General features: G+C 44.1%; 1 pseudogene; it reads left to right on the top strand.

Annotated features, from left to right (window-relative positions):
- The first annotated feature begins 13,937 nt into the window (after positions 1-13,937).
- Psmb4-ps1 (proteasome 20S subunit beta 4, pseudogene 1) lies at positions 13,938-14,744 on the top strand (annotated as a pseudogene).
- The last annotated feature ends 453 nt before the right edge of the window (positions 14,745-15,197 follow it).

Genomic DNA, 15,197 nt, shown 5'->3' on the forward strand with positions numbered 1-15,197 from the left:
TGGGCCAATAAATTCCCTGTTTAAGCCAAACTGATTGTGGTTCCCCTCTTCAACACCCCTCCAACTAAAAGACTACTGACACACCGGCCCTTTCTGCTACTATGTGGAGATGAATTTGTCAAGGCAAAAAAAGGTCCCACATCCAAGAATTTCCTAGATGAAATGTCCGATCGAAAGAGCAATAAACCACATTTTGCAGATGTCCAATACAATTCACCTAAATATCTTACTGCTCTCCATTCTCCTTCACTAATGAGTTCTGGGGTGAGATTTAAGGCTGCCTAAAATTAGAGGAAAATTTAGAAAAGAATTCTGTGAGATCCCCCAAGTGACCTTCTGCAGGGAAACTAAAGGACCCAAACATGCCAGGAAGTTACACAAGTTGTTACAGTTTATATTTAGGTTGGCCTGACAGAGCTCTCTTTGGGATAGTAAGCTACTGACTACTGATAGAACCTTTAGCAAGTGGGAGCTTTAGGGAAAGGGAATCAGGTCAGGGCCTTGAGAAGGATGTAGGAACCTCACATCTTCCTCTTTCTCGCCTTACTTCCTCACCACCGTGAACAAGTTTCCTCCAGGACAGGTCCCAGATGCAGTGTCCTGCCTCCCAGGGCCCAAAGTAAAATTCCAAGTAACCATGGGCGAAGCCTCCACATCCTGCATCGAAATCCTGGCCTTTCTCTTCCCTGGGTTCACTGTCACTTTGCAGAAAGTTCATAACTAACCCATCAAATATGTTGCAATTGGGAATAAAGAGATGCCAAATTGCCAGTATTTCCTAAAAAAGGAAATAGCATGCCATATTAACATCAGGCCCTGACTTCTAGAAGCCTGACATCTACCCTATCCAAATCCCAAACCTGTGCGCGCGCGCACGTGCGCGCGCGTGTTTGTGTGTGTGTGTGTGTGTGTGTGTGTGTGTGTGTGTGTGTGAGAGAGAGAGAGAGACAGAGACAGAGACAGAGAGGCAGAGAGACAGTGATTCTCCAACTCATGAAGTTTATTTAATCTGAAGCCAGAACTAAATAAAGAGAGTACATGGGCAAAAGCTACAGAACAAGCTTACTTATAAACAAAGATTTATAGGTAAAAGTAAAGAACAGACAGTGGCAAAAATAATTAATAAAAAGAATCAAGAAAAGTAAAACATTTCTCATGACTAAGGAGGGTTCTTTCTAGTATACACTAGTATACAAGGACATTTTGACATTTTTTTTAAAGTATTGTCTAGCCAGATGTGATGGGGCCCACCTGTAATCCAAGCATTCAGAAAACTGAATTCCAGGTCATGAATTCCAGGCTAGCCTAGGCTATATGCTAAGACCCTCATCTCAATAAATAAATGAATGAATAATGAAAAATCTATGATCTGTGCCACATAGTAATGTGTGCAAACAAACAATAGGCATATTTGAAATTGCTTCATATTACGAACCATCAGGGAAACGCAATTTTGAACCACAAAGATGTAATTTGATATTCACCAAAATGGTTTAACTCTGAAGACTGCTAACACCAAGTGTTGGCAAGGATGTGAACTGGTAGAGTTCTCCAATTTTGCTGATGAAAAGTGGTTAGAAAAAGGAACACTACAGAAGACTGTTGGGAAGTTCCTTACTAAATCAAACACCCCGGGTTGGGGATTTAGCTCAGTGGTAGAGCGCTTGCCTAGCAAGAGCAAAGCCCTGGGTTCGGTCCCCAGCTCCAAAAAAAAAAAAAAATCAAACACCCGTGCTTCAATGGTCAAAGTTATACCCCATGTCATAACTACACAGTTCATAGCAATTATTGCCAAGCAGTGCTGAGGAGATGACTCAGTCAATGGGGTGCTTGCCACACAAACATGGTGTCCTGAGCTCATTCTCCAAAACTCCTGAGAAGAGCCCTGCAGGGTGGTATGTGTTTAGAATCCCAGCCCGAGGTAATTGAGACAAGCAGATCCCTCAGGCTCCCCAGTCAGCCGCCATCATAGCCTAATCAGTGACACCCAGGATGTGAGAGACCCCGCCTCAAAAGAACAAGGTGGATAAATCCAGAGGAAGACCACACAAGGTTGATCTCCTGCCTCTAGTTGCACTCATGCACACTTCCACATACACCTACACTACACACACACACACACACACAAAATAATAAAGTAGTGCTATATAACCCATGCCATAAATAATATTTGCAGATTGTATACCCATGTGACTATTGATAGACCATCTATAAAATATATGAATTGAATATAAGACCAATTAAAAAGAGAAATAGGAAAATAACCAAACAGAAACACTTAAACAGAGGCAGGAGAGATGGTTCAATTGGTAAATCTCCTGCCTCACACATAAGACATGTGTCCAAGTCCTCTTCACCCACCTAAAAGCTGGGCAAAGGGACTCTTCTATAACGGCAGTGACAGGGAACAGAAGACAGGTAGATCCCCACAGAGCTCATGGGCCAGCTGGACTAACCAAGTCAATGACATCCAAGCTCAGTGAGAGACCCTGTCTGGAAAAAAAATAAGGTATAGAGCCATTGAGGAAGATATCCAACACTGACCACTGGCTTCTACACATATATACATAGGTACATACACACACAAACATGCACATGCACCTCACAAAAATATCACACCCAATAGATAAATACATATACAGTATTTACAAAGAGAAATCTAAAACAGCTAATAAATATACGAGGCGAAACCCAGGCTCATTAGTAGGAAGGAATAAACAGAACCATAAATGTTATCAAATCGCCAGGATGTCAATAAGACAAGTGGGGATCATGCCATGCTATGTCAAGTGCACAGCTGTGCAAACAGCTGGTGCTGGCAGAGAACACTTACGCTTCCATTTGTTTCTCTCTGAGTAAAGCAGCAAACATCTTAAATGTGAATACTGGAGCTCAGGAGACGCGACCACAAATATGACAGCCTGCTATAGTGAACATTTAAGCTAAAGGAAACAGAAACACACGTACATGTGCACGCACACACACACATACATGCATGCACACATGCATATACACACACACATGTGCACACACTCACATGCACACATATGTACACACCCATGTGCACACACACATTCACACATGCACACACACACACACACACACACACACAAACATGAACACATCTGACCTCATTATCCCTCTTCTCTCCTAAAGAGTTACAAGTGACCTGCCTGTCCCTGAAGGGAGAGTAGGTGGCACAGAGAGCCAAGGAGTTGAGCAAACGGCCCTCACCAAGCTTCATCATTTATCAACTTCAGATGCTGCTCCTTTATCCTCCTCAGACTTTGACATGACTGCACAGCCTTCTCCAAACCCAGAATGGGACTTCTCCATTTTCTCTGACCTTAGCTTCTGAAGGCTCTCCTCATGTTAAAACAAACAAACAAGCAACCCTCTAGTAAGTGTATTTGTTGTATTTCTCTCACTTATCTGTGCTTGGTGGTTTACTGCTGTGGTCTTTGAACTTTGCAGTAGGTGAGCAAAGATATGTCTTCTCCCCAGCTAATGGCAGCTTAATGGAAAGCCAAGGGTCATAAGGTCGGAGGCAAAACTAAAGCTTGCCCACCAAGGGATCTCTCTCTCCTCTCCTCCCCTCCCCCTCCCTCTCACCTTCTCATTCCTCCCCCTCCCTCTCCCTCTCCCTCTCCCTCTCCCTCTCCCTCTCCCTCTCCCTCTCCCTCTCCCTCTCCCTTTCCCTCCTTCTCAGTAGTGAGGAATACAAAGAGTAAATTTTGAAGGCCAATTTGAAATTTGAAGAGCTGAGACGAAATAAGGGAAGGCAGTTGGTTCACAATGGCGATGTGTTTGTAGAAAGGTAACGGCTCCTAAAAGGATTTCACACCAAGCCCTCACCGCAGCAGACGGTGGGGCCGTGAGACTGAGTATTTGGACACTCTGGTGCCAAGGACTGCATGGCTACTATCTGGACCTCAGGACTCCAGCAGTTTACCCCCAAACCCAAACAGTACACTAGGCAATGTTCCCAGGCCTCTCCACTTAGCCCTAAGAAGGCATGCTAGGCATTTGACCCTCATTGCTTCCCAATTGGATGTTTAAATCACAAATATTCTTCACACCCTCGAGGTCACATCGCATACCTGTGCATTACACGGAGTGGGAATTTTTTGTGTGTGCCCCCCCCCCATCAATTTCCTCCCTATAACACCAAGGATACGAAATAGTTATCATTAGAAAGGCCATCTTGTCCTCGTAAGTGTCTCATCATTTCACTTGACCAACGCTAGAATCAGTAAAATTAGATTCGATGTCTATGGAACAAAGCAAGCCAAGAACAGATGGAATCATCGGGCTCACTTGCCGCTGCTCAGTGGCGCTCACACGCCCCTAGTGTCGGCTAGCAGAACTGCAGGAACGTGGGAGAAAACCAATCAACTCTAACACCATGACTGTTTCTCACAGGTCTCTCCCAGCTTGAAGCTCATCCTAAAATAAGCATTCCACCCAGCTCTACCCGCCCAGAAGATGTGCTCAGGCATTCCGGCTCAAAGTTGTGACTGTAGAATAAAAATCAGCCTTATTTCCGCAAATATTTCTAAACTTAAATGTGACTTTTTTTTTAACCTAGATTATCTCAAAATCCTAATACAGAACTGTAGCAATGAAGATAGGATGCTCATTTGAAATTCTCTTTCCTGGAGAGAAATAAGTCTGTGAGTCAAATATCTGAGAGCTGGATTGTTGAGACAGAGCAGGCAGGCATCTGATTCCAAAGTGGACAGTGGCTTTATTCAGTTGAATCCTTTTAATTAGGACTATGTTCTGACAACGACTATAATATCAGTTGCATTTTAGCATTCTAGCAACCTTTGACGTAATGATGCCAATGACCCTATTTTACAGATGTAAAAACTGAGGCTTAGGGTTGGGGATTTAGCTCAGCGGTAGAGCGCTTGCCTAGCAAACGCAAGGCCCTGGGTTCGGTCCCCAGCTCTGAAAAAAAAAAAAAGAAAAAAAAACTGAGGCTTATTCTGGCCAGCCCCATCTAAGACCCCTGAGCTAATGAGGGTGGTGGAGTTGCCACTCAAATCTAACTTGGCCTAACCACAAGCCCACATCGCTGCAGCACCATGTCTCCCCCTTGTGCAAACAGAGATTCTGTTGAAGACGGGAGTATTAACTGTCATGCAGAAATAATTTCAGCAAAGATACAGGCAGTGTCACCGCTCAACTTCCGGGCCCCTTGAAAGATTTGAGCAACCGTTCCATCCTTCTTAACCCAAGCAGGTTGGAAAAGCCACTGGGAAGATTTGTTTTCAAATTTGAGACCCACTCCAAAGGGGTGGGCTTGAGCTCAGCAGACAATGAAAAATCACCCTGTGTTCTACCCACTAACAACTGGCACACAAGACTCAGGCTCTCTATCAACTTCCCAGCTCTGTCCAGCTAAAAAGACCCTCTCCTCTGCATGCCACCACACGGAAGCGATTTATTTTCTCATTGGAACCAGTGGTACAGAGGAGCCGCATCACACATGGGGAAGCCACCACCACAGGGGACGGAAGTGCCTTCCAGCTTGCTGCAGCTGCCTTCTTTTGGGACTGCTGTGTAAGCAGAGAGAATGGGACATGTCCTACCCGTCCGCAGTAGGATTCAGGGTGTCTCAAATCCTTCCCAGAGAGGGTCTCTGGAGGAGGGAGGGGCGGCCCTCCCTTGAAACCGTCACTGTGGAGCTCAGTAGAGATGGATTAGCATTCCACAGATTTACTCAGTTTCTTGGGTAGAGAAGCTGACTCACACATAATGTGAGTTTGGCTGTGACGGCTTAGAGCTAGATCTGCACCCTTAAGCAGAATCTCAGACCAATAATTTTTGAGAAGGCATAATAGGGTGCCGTGATCAACCCTCCCCCCCCAAAAAAAAACTCCATAAATAATGGAATCACACCTCTCTCCTTCGCTGGTCAAGCATCCAGCACCCTCAGTCATCCAGAACACCTGAAAGCACACCAGTGTCCCTAACAGTTACCCCACTCAGGCAGCAATTAGGAAATCAGGGGGGGTCTAGAAAGGAAAGTTATAGAACTGGCACAATTGGTCAGTTTGCAACTCAAAGAGCGTCTCCATAGGCAGCCAGAGACTATAAAGCTCACAGGCAACTCAGAGCAAAGAGAAGGAATGGGGGAAAAACAAGACTCCATGAACCCCACATCCTAGAGAAACACCACCATCAACACTGTCCCGTGTGTGAGCTACGGATGCAAGCCATATTCATAATGTGCAGTGTGACTGTCCCCCAATAGTTAGCCACATCATAAACAAAAAGAAACAGGTAACATTAATGATGTCTGTTGAAATTATGGAGGTTCGTATCTTCTCTTACATACTTAAATCTCCAAAATACAACAGGTATGTTATTGATACAGACAGCATAGCCCAGTTTAAGCAACTCAAGCGACCTGGGTCGTGGCCGGATTCTGGGCAGAGATTCTCAGCCGTGCTGTCAAGGGAACCATGAGGTTGTGGTGGCCACAGCCTTTGCAGTGCTGTGTCATCTAAATGCCCAGTAGGAAGTAGAGAGTCCATATTAGTACATGGCTTACATGAATGAGTTAGGTGGAAATCCAGCATGAGGTCACCACTCAAGCCACAGTCTCAGTGGCAAAGGCAGTTTATGCAGACATTCTTGCCATGCGGAGTTCAGGTAAAGTTTTTTAATGACCCCCACTCCCCCAAAATAACAACCACGTCGCTTTTTAAAACAAATGGATGTAAGGTGATTGAAATAAGTCACGAGGAAGGGATGTATCCAGCTTCAGAAAGCGGATCTGAAGAAAATTAAAGAGGAAAGGGGAGGGAAAAAATGCTTTGCAAAATTCACGAGGAGACTTCAACCTGATGTCCTGCGTATTTAAAACCCAATCGGATGCAATAGCAGCAAAAGGCTAACGTTAAGGTATATTGGCGTGGACAGGGTCATTTGCTTATTCTCAGTTACTTTGTGGATGACTAGTATATTTCAAGAAGGCAGGAGTGGAGAGGGAGAGAAAAGCAAAGAAGAAATAGAATGAGACCTTAGAGTCTTGGAAGCCGACTTCCTGCCTCCTGTAGTGAGTAGCACCCAAGGATCATTGTGCCCTACCTAAGGACATTCAGGGAGGAGGATCCCATGTGTGCTCTCAAATGCAAACCTAGTGGAAAGGAAAATATCCGTTTCCTGTATCAAAGAGGAAGAGCGCTTGGCTTTATTTGAGGTGCTATTTTGAACAGTTTACACAGAACTGATATCAGGGAATTAGCAATCAGTTCTCAGGACCTTAGGCTGAGCAACTCCCCCTGTGGCAGCGGTGGCTGACCGGATGAGCCAACCACATTTTCATGTGGTTCAGGCAGCCAAGCCCTGGCTTTCACCTCCGAGCTCACTGCATCTGCTCTCTGTAACTTTGGATTTGACATTCCCACTCCACTCGAGGTGTGCACACGGATGCTGGCTCTGTGCGTCCGCCTCTTCTGCTCCCTTCAGAGTCCTTCAGACGCTCCACACAGCCAGGGTTTCTGTGTGTTCTGCATCCTCCACAGACCGGAAGCGTTCACTGTTCCTCTCCTTGTGCGCATCTGTCGCCGGGGCATCCGAACGCGGATGCCCTGAAGTCCCTGCTCCCAGCACTGCTAACCGTGGGACCCCATTTATCTCTAACCTTGCTTATTGTCTGTGCCCTCCCCTTCTCTAGATAAAAACAGTTTCCTTGGCTCCACGGAAACAGCTCCTGATGTTAAACGCTATCGGAGATTAATTGTTCAGTGGGGCTTCTGTTGTTTAAGCTTGAGCAATTACCTGTATCACACTAACACGACTTTTTTTTTCAGACCTTCACAAAAAAAGGGGAGGGGGAATAAAAAAGAACATATATGAATAAATATAGACTAATCATACAGCCAAGTGTCCTTTCAGACCGTCCCCCCACCTAACTAACAGCTGATAGCTCTTTCTGGTGTAGCCGCTGGAAGCTTTCTGGGTGTTCAGACCCGGGTCTTTCAGGGTCTTTAGGACTTTTCTGTGGATGGTTGTTTCCAGGCTGAAATTTTACATCCTATCCCTAGAAAAGCAAGTTTTTAAGACTCCTGGGCTTAAGAAAGAAAGAAAGAGAGAGGGAGAGGGAGAGGGAGAGGGAGAGGGAGAGGGAGAGAGAGAGAGAGAGAGAGAGAGAGAGAGAGAGAGAGAGAGAGAGAGAAAGGAAAAGAAAAAAAAGAATCAAGATAAACTCCTGTCTTGTGTAATTTTTACCTTAAAGATCTCATAAAGTCTTGTTGTGGACCACAGACTTTCCTAATTCTGTTTTAATGAAGGTTGGCACTCGGCTATTTATAAATATAAACTACAAGGAAGGAGAAAGGAAAATTTTTATTTTCTGCCATCTAGACAAGAGCTCGGAGGCCTCTTTTCTAGTCCTAAAGTCATGAGACTGGGAGCTCTCTCGCCTTCTGGCACTGCAGACTTTGTCCAAACAAACACGGAGACACTGTCGGCTGTCTCATCCATTAGAGGAACAAAAAACAAGTACTGCCTTTTGTGGCTCCTAGACATTTTGAGGCTATGGAAATTGGACTTCATCATTGCTCTAGGAGCAGCCAGGGGAGGAAATGTCCTCCTCTCTGAAGACGAAAAATGCAGGGGCTACCTTCAGTCAGAGCTGAAGGAAGGGAAACTGTTCGCCTACAAACACTCACAATATCTGGAGGCAAACACACAGGGTGCCCCGGAATACAGATCTTAAGTCTTTTTCTATGCTTTCTTAAAGCAGACTCCCGTCAAATAGTGTGTAGATTTGTGTCCAGGCAAATAGTGTGTAGATTGTGTTCTGTTCTGTCATTTTAATACCTCACTGACAAGACTAGACACAAATCTATAACCTTCTGTGGGTGAGTTTGCGGGCTCTTCTTTTTCTTCTTTGCCCTCTTCTGAGCACCTTCTCTTTTATGACCCAGTTCACCGGTCCCGGTATATATAGATATATATAAAAACATAATTTTGTCTTTGCTGCCCTCTTGTGGTCATTTCATCATACCAGCATCTGCCCACATTGTAGAGGAAAGCCCTAAACAGAAAGCAAGCCACTCTAAGACAGGAGTTGTAAACAGATTCAGTCGAATTGATTTCTACAGGACTGATTTCTTAATTAACTTTTTTCAACTATTCAACTACACTCAACCAGTTCCTGAAATCTTGGTAGCTGGCCCTCCGGATGTAGCTCAGTTTGCCTGCCTAGCACCTCATGCGCAACACCACAAGCTGTGAGGAAAGGGTCCATAAAGACCCAGTCAAAACACTTGTCTCGGTTTAAATTGGTTTTTGAAGTTTGGACTTCAGGTCACCAAGCTACAAAACTCCTCTGGTTGCAAAGGATTGCCATGTGTCCATTAAGGGTCTCTTCTCAGAACTGACACGACATGCAGGAACTTAAGTACCAAGAAGTTCAACCACACACGCGCGTGCGCGCGCGCACACACACACACACACACACACACACACACACACAGGCACACACAAGCACACACTCACGCACGCACGCACGCATATTTTCCCCCCAGAAAGAAAAGTCACTAATGTGAGATTTGGCCAAATAAAAAGGCCAAGTTTCCAGAACTAGAAAAGATTTTAACGTCTTCCCAGGGAATCAGGAGATTTTTAATACTTTCCCAGGTGATCGCCATTTATTTGCCTCTGGATATTGCCAGCCGGTGACAGGCAGTTCGCTCGTCTCCCTCCTCATCCTCGGCACTCCTATGTTGATGTCAATCTTCCTTCTCCGTGGTGCTCACAGATTTAAATTATCTCTGACACAGACAACTAGCTTCCTTTTTCATTTCAATTCATTGATTGTTAAAAGCAAAATAAACAAACAAATAGAAAAATGCTGTCTGGGCAGTGGTGGCACACGCCTTTAATCCCAGCACTTGGGATGCAGAGGCAGGTGGAGTTCTACAGAGCAAATCCCAGGACAGCCAGGGCTACACAGAAAAACCCTGTCTCAAAAAAAACAAAAAAAAAAAAAACAAAACAAAACAAAACAAAAACAAAAACAAAACAAGACAAAACTTTCACAGTTAGATACTAAATATGTAATCGTTTGTTGAGTTGGTGGCCAACGCAGATGTCCATACCAGGCGGCACCACACATGTAAGGAATGAGGCCATAAATGTTCTAAACAGGACCGACACCATGCTCCTTCCCGCTGACTGTGGCCACTGAGGGATCGGATATGAATGTTGCCAAATATTCTGACCCTTTTAGAGAATTAGGCTCTTGATTTTTTTTTTATCTGAAACATAATCTCTCTGAAGGGAAAGCCATGACAGAGAAACTGGAAAGGGACCCAGTTACCAATGGAAGCCTGGTCCAAATAGAAAAGTTCTGTCACTCAAACCCTGAACTGCCACCCTACACCCTGTCTCCACCATTGTCCAATCAGGACTGCCCTCATTTACATGACAGGAAGACTGCTGGGAAGGGAGACTCCCACAGGCCTCCATTTTAGGACAGCCCTCTGTTACTGCTTCCCTGGACACCTACTCTCCATGCAGAATACTAAGTGGATTAAGTCAGTGAAAAGATTCACCCTGGACTATAAAAGAAAGAAACCAAGTTGATAGCATTTGCAAGATACACCCGGCACCCCTCCCCGTCCCTACCCCACCCTCCGCACCCATCTTTTCTCACTAGAACTTGAGACACTTCGTGGTTTTCCTTTATGTTTCATATTGCTTGGGACATTTGTTTTAAAAAGTTCCCAACCCCTCCCCGAACCAGGATAAGTTGAACATCCTGAAGAATCTTAGAGATGAGTCCTTCTGATTAGCATCCGAGGTGAGACTTGAAACATATGAGGACCACCCACTGCAACCCAAGTTGGCTCCTGTAGTCATAAAAGTTGGGTAATGGTGAGGTTGAGGTTATAGATCTGTCAATAAAGGAGTTTGAATTCTCAACTCCCAACATACAAAAGCTTGACCCAGAAACTTGTCTGAGACCTCAGCACTGGGGTAGGTGAGAGACGGACTCATCCCAGAAACTCTCTGGAAGCTTCTCTAGCCAATGAGTTAGCTCTGGGCTCACTGAGCAATCTTATCCCAAAGAACTAAGGTGGTAAAGGACTGAGGAAGACACCTGCCTTTGATCTCTATCCTCCACACTTATGGGTGCACATACATACATACATGCACATGTACATGTGTGCACATGTGAACGCACACACTAATAGTGAAGCCAGCCCCAAATTCATCTTGGCTTATGTGGGCAATCCAACCACACAGATCCCCTTTGAAAAGTTAATGGTTAAGCGGTAGTTGGGTAGGAGCAGGATGCTCTGAAATGCTCTTGCTCAATAGTGTGGATATAAACGGATATAAAGCAGAGGATTTGAATGTTTTCACCAGAAAAGGTTTTCATTTATTATAAGCGTTTGAAGAGTGACACATTTTACCTGATTTAAACACTAGATAACATATACTAGTATCGAAGTATCATATTGTGCCCCATAAGTATATATCATTTTTTGGGTTTTTGGTTTTGGAAGGTGGGGGTGGGCTTGGAGTTTTTTGTTTATTTGGTTGGTTTTTGGTTTTTTTTTTTTTTTTTTTTTTTTTTTTTGGTTTGTTTGGTTTGGTTTGGTTTTTTGAGACAGGGTTTCTCTATGTAGTCCCGGCTGTCCTGGAACTCTGTAAACCAGGCTGGCTTCCAATTCAGAGATCCGCCTGCCTCTGCCTCCTGAGTGCAGGGATAAACAGTGTGTATCACCCGCCTACCTCATTTTTATCTCTTGATGTATCCATTTAACAGTAATTTTAAATTAAAAATGGAAGAGTTAATAGTCACTGATAGCTCAATGAAGATAGGGTTAATCCTCCAAAGTGGAATAAGCAGGGAATAATGATGTAAGGATTATATAACGGAGACTACGGTTGAAATGAAAAGATTTAAGAGATGGATAGGTATGGGTGTGCAAGCCAGTGACACTGTTTGGTATCTTTGTGACACATATGGTGAGCTGTCCAACTCCTTAGCCCTTCAGTAAAAGTAAAGCCATTTGTTTCCAAAGTTCTTCTGAGGATTAAGTGAAGTTTTTTAAGTCACCCTAAAATGGTTCCTGGTCATAAAATCTATCCAATAAATATCTGTTCCCTCCCCAGGTCCTAAGAAGAGTGCTGGGTTTGTGGTGTGTTTACATGGCACCATCCTAACTGTGTTGAAGCTTCGGATGCTGAGATGCCCTTCTCTGCAGGATCCGGAGTGAGTAGGGAAACGGGGAGATTCCTGGAAATTTAAAAGATGAGACGGAAGCACCTTGCTATGAAATCGTGACTGCCATAGCCCTGTCCTGACCAGAGGACAACACTCACAGTGCTCCTTCCCATTGTCCAGCCCTTACACGTTCCCTCTTCGGCAACACTCCTGAGCTTTGGTGGTAGGAGGTGATTAATACACATTTCCCCTACAATGAATGTTTTTAATGTTCAAGCTAATAATGTATGGACTCACAGTGATCATGAAATGTAGCCATAGCTTCATTGTTTAAAACAAATGTACCACCCTTGGAGAGAGGAGAATGATTGAAACCATGTACGTGCAAGTCCAGGATACCGTGGAAATATCTGTACTTTCCACTCAGTCTTTATCCAAATCTAAATTGCCCTGTATATTTTTTTTATTTTAAAGTGTCTAGTAAGTCCACTAGTCACTAGAACAAATAAAACAGAAAACTTATAACAGAAGGCACAAAAAGAAAACCAAAAAGTAAAAGGGAGATTGAGACTACCAATGTATAATCAGTTATATTAAACATAAGTCCTCTAAATATACCAATTAAAAGGCAGAGACTGGCAGAGTGAGTCAACTACACGCTGTCTTCAAGAAACTCACTTCCAATGTAAGTATGTTGTCTGACTGAGACTAAAAAGGTATGTCTATATATCATTCAAGATATTCAAAAAATACAAAAATAGCTATTTTAATATCAGAAAAAAACCTTAGGGTAAAAAATTACTAGAAACAGAAAAGGGACATTATTAAAGATAGTGAGATTAGTAATTCTAAATATATATATATATATATATATATATATATATATATATATATATTACTGAGCAGCACAGCTATAGAATACGTATATCAAAAATAAAAGAAAGGACTTAGGAGCTAGCCTAGCCAGGAAATTGCATGTCACAGAAGCACAAGGATTTGCGTTCAGTCCTCTGCCCAAGGGGTGGATGTCATCAAGGTACATGTGCGTAATCCAGACATGAGAAGACAGAGACATTTACATCCCTAGGCTTTTTAGCTGGACAACCAACCCTAATCAGCGAGTTCCAGGTCCTTGTGAGAGACCCTATCTTTAAAAGGGGCTCATAGGGGCTGAGAAATGGCTCATCAGTGAAGTGAAACTGGACCCAGGGCCAGTTTCCAGCACCCACTTGGAGACATACAACTGCCCATTAACTTCAGCTCCAGGAAATCTGATGCCCTCTTCTGGTACCATGCACACACATGGTGTGCACACATACATGCAGGCAAATACTCTTACACATAAAATAAAAATAAGTAAATAACAGCTCCTAAATAATGACACTCAAGGTTGACCTTTGACCTCCACAGAACACACATACATGAACCCACAGACCACACAGAAACATGCACATTCACCTGACACACACTAAATACATAAATACATAAACCCACAATTATACTGGGTCCTTCAGCAGCCCCCACACAGAAATAAATGGAACACCTACACAGAAAATAAGATTATAAAATAATTACATATTAATATAACAGAATCTAACCAATACTTACAGAACCTTCGACCCAACAACAAAATAACAAAATACATAATTTTTGAGTGTTCATGGAATATATACCAAGAGAGAGACAATATCCTGAGCTTTGTTGCGGACCCGCTGCTGGTTCCGGAAGTCTGGCTCCAGAGCAGTTTTGCCACATCCGGTCCACCCGCAGCGGCCTCATGGACCCATCACCCTCCGCCTGCGAGGGTTCCTTCACTCGGACCCAGACCCCATGGTGACTGGGACATCTATACTTGGGATAATTGCTGCGGACATGCTGGGCTCCTACGGCTCCCTGTCTGGTTTCCACAATATCTCTCATATTAGCAAACCAACACCTGCACTATGGGTGCTTCGGGAGACAGCACCGTCGTCCGGTATTTGAATCAAGTTCTCAGCCAGATGGTGATTGATGAGAAGCTGTTGGGAGATGGACACAACTATAGCCCTAGAGGTATCCATTCATGGTTGACAAGGGCCATAAATATACTCACCGCTCCAAAATGAACCCCCTGTGGAACACCATGGACACTGGAGGCTACGCTTATGGAGAAAGCTTCCTTGGTTATGGCAACATGCTTGCTGTAGCTTATGAAGCTCCCTCACTGGCCGCTGTTTATGGTGCATACTTGGCTCAGCCTCTGCTTGGAGAAGTTCTAGAGGAACAGCCAGTGTTGAGTCGGACTGAAGCCCGAGAGCTTGTAGAACGCTGATCCGAGTGCTGCACTACCAAGGTGCCCGTTCATGTAGCCGGTTTCAAATCATCACTGTAACTGAGGGTGGAGATAGAAGGACCGCCGTGGGTAGAGACCAGCTCGGATATTGTCCACAGGATCGGTGGCCTTGAATGAAATCCAGATGAGGTGTCCGGCGTTGGAGCTGTGCCCTTCTAAACGTGACCATCACTGGCTCAAAGGCAGATGTTTTTAAAATAAATCAGTCCTTTGAAGTGGAAAAAAATTTAAAAGTCAGGCTAGTGAGATGACTCAGTGGATAACGGTGATTGCCGCTAAGGATGATAATCTGATGAATCCTCACCCAGCACCCACGTGGTGGAAGTGAACATCAAACACTCCCAACGTGTCCACTAGGTTCCAAATGCATACCATGGCAGGAGTTCACATGTGTTCACGCATGGGCGTGCATGCGCGCGCGCGCACACACACACACACACACACACACACACACACACACACACACGGAAAAAGGAATTCGCTAAAGAATACCTTCTACAGCCACAGTGAAATCTCTAAAATTCAATATCGGAACATAACAGAAATAAATCTTCAGGCAACATAATTCAAAATAATGCATGAATCAAAGGTGAAGTATTGAGAGAAAGCCCAAGCTAAATTCGGTTTAAAAAAATTAGATTATTCCATATCCTAATTGATAGGCTA

This window comes from Rattus norvegicus, chromosome 8 (assembly GCF_036323735.1).
Source record: "Rattus norvegicus strain BN/NHsdMcwi chromosome 8, GRCr8, whole genome shotgun sequence".
In the NCBI taxonomy this organism is placed as follows: Eukaryota; Metazoa; Chordata; class Mammalia; order Rodentia; family Muridae; genus Rattus; species Rattus norvegicus.